The following is a 4,383-nucleotide window of genomic DNA, read 5'->3' on the forward strand; positions in this document are numbered from 1 at the left end:
CTGCCCAGGCGGGTCTCGAACCCTCGGGCTCAGGCAATCCACTCACCTCAGCCTCCCAAAGGCGCGGGATTACAGGCTGAGCCACCGAGCCCGGTTTAAACTTTTTAAAATATGGGGTTTTCTGTTACTTCTGTTTCTTGATATAGGAAATTATATTATGATAAAATAAACATAATTTTGTTTTTTATATTTTTTCAATATTGATGCCACTTTTTTCTTCTGTCATTGCTGTTGGTCCTGACTTTATGTGAACAAAATATTCTTTTAAGTAAGACAATGAATATAGTTTGAATATAATTTGTTTATTTATTTATTTATTTATTTTTGAGTTGGAGTCTCACTCTGTTGCCCAGACTGGAGAGCAGTGGCACGCTCCTGGCCGCTGCAGTCTCAACCTGCTGGGCTCCGGCGATCCTTCCACCTCAGCCTTCCAAGTAGCTGGAACTACAGGCACGCTATCACACCCGGCTAATTTTTAAAAATTTATTGTGGAGATGAGGGCTCGCCAAGTTGCCCAGGCGGATCTCGAACCCACAGGCTCAGGCAATCCACTCACCTCAGCCTCCCAAAGCGAAAGATTATAGGCTGAGCCACCAAGCCCAGTTGAATATAGTTTTAAATGAGCATAATTTACCATTCTAAAGAAATTTTCTTCTTTTACTAATTTTCTAAGACAGCATATGTAACAACAGAAATGAACGTCAGTTTTAGAAAGTGACTTTCAGCATCAATGAGAGTGCTATAAAGTACTGGGGAATATAGCCTCTAGAGTGAGACAAAATCTGATTTCAGTCTTGAGTTCAGTATTTACTCATGGCTATTGTTAGAATTAGATTAGATAATCCATAGAAAGTGTATAGATGAATGATAACTCATGATTAGTGATGATGGGTGATTATGTGTTTGTATGTGCATTTGATTTATATATACTACAGTATATCATGCATATATGCATATATGTGTCTTTGCTAATATTACCACATTTATTTTCTCTGATTGGTAAATAAGTAGGAGACAGTTTTTGGTTCTGTAATATTTTCACAAATGTGTCCAATGAGAAAATAAACATTGGATTAATTATAATGAAGCTGGTAAACATATAATTTTTTATGATATACATGATTCCTGCCTCAGGTTTTCCCACCTGAGTTCTCATTACCATGAGCATTAACTTAGGGGAGCGTAAACTTGAAGAACCGTATTACTTTTGGTTCTCTCCTAGTTCATTACTTATAGATAAATCGTTTCCACATATTTTAGATGTTTTATTTTTTCCTTCAATATTGCCAAATATTATGCTATTATAAGAGATTCTTGAGAAAAATCAAGCTGTTAAAGCAAGTAACAAAGCTATCCTTCCACACCCCACCACATACAGGAAGTGAGCACTCTGTGACAGGAGAACCACATGTCCTCAATGAAAAGGCACCATATTCCTTGATTCCAGTCCCTTTATGATTGCTGTTTCTTCTGGTTCTTTTTAATTTCAAACTGCAGGAATTATAGGAGTTACTTGATTTAACTTCTTGCAATTAACCTATGCTTACAGTGTGAAAATCATATTGTAAAAGATACTAAATGAGAAGTTGAAACATTATTATTTTTTTATCAATATTTTTTATTATGATATTGTGGGGTACAGTTAAGGGTTGGGTATACAAATACGTTTCATTCAGGCACCCTGTTGATAAAGAGGTGTTTCCTCGTCCCCAGACAGATATTTGCTACCGTTAATCCCATCCCCCCCCCATAGTTTCTCACTACTGTCAGTCATTTTCTTATAGTATTACATTGGATGTTCAAGGTCCATTATATGAGTGAGAACATGTGATACTCGGATCTTTGTTTCTGTGAGAGGTCACTCAGTATTATAGACTCTAGTTCCATCCAGGTTGCTGCGAAATTCATGATTTTGTTCTTTTTTATGGCTGCGTAGTATTCCATCATGTATATGTACCACATTTTTTTAATCTAGTCTCTTTTGATGGGCAGCATGGTTGCTTCCAGGTTCTTGCTATTGTGAACAATGCTGTGATAAACATACGTGGGCAGGTATCTTTTTAATAGAGTGATTTGAGTTCTTCAGGATATACTCCCAGTAGGGTGAAACATTGTTAGACAAATAACCTTTGCAAGCCTACAATGGACTTGGGCTGAAAAATCTTATGCAAAATTTGTGAAAAAAATAATATATTTATTTCCTGTTTAATTGAACTCTGTGTCCTTGGCATCTAACACAGGACTTGAAATAAAAGGAATCCTTTAAATTGTGTATGGTTATGTATGAGTATAGTGTTATGTAATGAGAAAAAACTCATGATTTGTAGTTCTATAATCTGGGTTTGTAACTTAATGTTGTATAAAAGTTGGCAACATAGGGCAAATTTTGAAACATTTTAAGTCTTTCTATGTCTGTAAAGCAGAACTGTGTAAAAGAGTTTTGGGGTATTTTTCTGTTTGTTTGCTTGTTCTTGTTTGTTTTTACCTGAGAGGACATCTTACTATTTATTGTTATTCAGAACAGTTTCACTTATAGAGGGTTTTGAAAAGGATGCTAGAAAGTGAGAATCTGTAGCATATATGATGATTAGCCTATATAGTTTAGTGTCTATCAATCACCTAAAAGTGTACTTAAGTAGTCAGAGAGATTTAATTTTATCTAACTTGTTGAGACTTGTTTCACCCGGGCACGGTGGTTTACAATCTGTAATCCCAGCACTTTGGGAAGTGGAGTGAGTCCAGGGGTTCAAGACGAGCCTGGGCAAAATGGCAAGACCTCGTCCCTACAATAAATTTAAAAATTAGCTGGGAGTGGTAGCATGTGCCTTTAGTTCCAGCTACTTGGAAGCCTGAGGCGGAAGGATTGCCTGAGCCCAGTAGGTCCAGGCTTCGGTGGCTGTGAGCATGACACTGCACTCCAGCCTGGGCAACAGAGTGAGACCAACTTTTAAAAAAATTGCTTCTCGTGTGTGTGTGTGTGTGTGTAAAAGAGTTTTAATGTCAAAGAATATCATGCTTGGTGTATACAATGATATTCCAATACACCCAGATGATATTTCACCATGCCTTCTTTGGGACTCCTTCCAAAACAGCACTCAATGGGCTTCTATGTTTCCTCAGGACATAGATGGGTTAGACATATGCTACATATGTTTTGGTGTTTCTGAATACAGTATATTGGGCATGGTTATGTTCTGTCTTCTGAGTAAAATGTTGGGGTCCTCAGAAAATTCTGCAGGTTAAGAGTTAACCCATAGGCTTCCACTGGGTATATGTTTTAATGATGCTGTGCAAAGAAAGACTGCACCTTGCCACAAAAATTCATGAAATGATTTTGGAGGTACAGCTGGAGGCCCACAGGGAAAAAAGAATTCTCTATATTGGGAATATATGAGTCCACTTGAAATAGTTTGCTTCAGTCACAAAACAAAGTAATCATTGACCAGGCACTAGACATCATCCTAGTTGTGCTTTACACCAAGAAACAGAACCAAGTTAAAACCAGTCCCAGATCCCTCCACTCAATACCTGGATGTCTCAGCAGGCAGCTTTGGATGTGGCAACACCTTAATTCTCTCTCTCTTAGTCCTTTGTTTTATTTTCTCCCATTCTAGCAGTCTGATGAGCTTCTTGACCAACTGAGAGTCAAGTTATGCGTGACATATGCAGTCCTCCCAAATTCAAACACTACTTCATAGAATCTCTGTGAACATGAGAAGGGTCTCATATGGGAAGAGGAGGACAAAGAAGAGAGAGCTATAACCTTACCTGGATTTCTAATAATTTCCTGGGATTTTTAAGTAGGTTCCAGGAGCATTACACTATCCAGAATGAACGCAGAGCCAAGATTAGCCTAGTTTGCCATAGACTTTCTATGAATACTGTTAATGAGCTCCCAATCTTCAAAACACAACGAACTCTTTCAATCCTCACACTACTCATTGTCCCTCTTCTCTGTAGCTACATAATGAGTAAGAATCTGTCAGAGATTCTTACAGAGTTGCAGGCTGAGGGATGTGAGACAGTGTTTGATAAACACCTTCACAAAATGTCATATTAAATTTGTAGGCATCTTAATTACGTTCAAACCCAAGCTCCTCCTCCCTTCTGGCCCCATCCAACACCCACATAGCAAAAAGAAAACAACCTACCAACAAACAAAAGAGCACTATATTCCCGTGGAGTGGTAGAAAGAGCTTCCGCCTACAACAGAAGAAGACTGGAATTATTTTTTTTAAGGCCTCATTCCCTTTTCAAATAAATCCTTGCTCTCTTAAATTTACACTTCCAATCAAAACCCCTCAGTTATTAACTACTCTACTGCCAACAGCTGAAGTTCAAATGCCGAGAAGGGAGAAAGCGGAAAATATTGTAAAAACCTCA

This window comes from Carlito syrichta, unplaced genomic scaffold (assembly GCF_000164805.1).
Source record: "Carlito syrichta isolate Samal-C Ts95f unplaced genomic scaffold, Tarsius_syrichta-2.0.1 Scaffold307028, whole genome shotgun sequence".
Taxonomy (NCBI): Eukaryota; Metazoa; Chordata; class Mammalia; order Primates; family Tarsiidae; genus Carlito; species Carlito syrichta.